We start from the raw sequence: 532 nt of genomic DNA, 5'->3' as shown, positions 1-532 counted from the left end.
TCATGCCTCTGTCCCAGTACTGCACCAATGGCGTGATCACTGGCATCACACATTAACTCAAATGGTAATGTCCAGTCTGGTACAGAAATGACTGGCGCTGTGACCAGCTTAGCTTTCAGCATTTCAAACGCCTGCAGGCACTCTGTGTCAAACACAAATGGTGTGTCAGCAGCTAGCAGATTGCTTAGAGGTTTTGCGATTTTTGAAAAATCCTTTATAAACCTCCTATAGAATCCTGCATGCCCCAGAAAGCTTCTGATTGCCTTAACATTGGCAGGTGGTGGTAATTTTTCAATTACCTCTATTTTTGCTTGATCCACCTCTATTCTCTTGTTTGAGATTTTATGCTCAAGGACAATCCCTTCAGTCACCATGAAGTGACATTTTTCCCAGTTTAAAACTAGGTTGGTCTCTTGGCATCTTTTCAGAACAAGTTTCAGGTGATCAAGACAGGAGCTGAATGAGTCTCCATATACTGAGAAGTCATCCATGAAGACTTCCAGAAATTTTTCCAGCATATCAGAGAAAATAA

The sequence above is a fragment of the Arachis ipaensis genome, chromosome B07 (assembly GCF_000816755.2).
Source record: "Arachis ipaensis cultivar K30076 chromosome B07, Araip1.1, whole genome shotgun sequence".
NCBI lineage: Eukaryota > Viridiplantae > Streptophyta > Magnoliopsida > Fabales > Fabaceae > Arachis > Arachis ipaensis.
The sequence above is the reverse complement of the archived record's forward strand: the minus strand, read 5'-3'. Positions refer to the sequence as shown.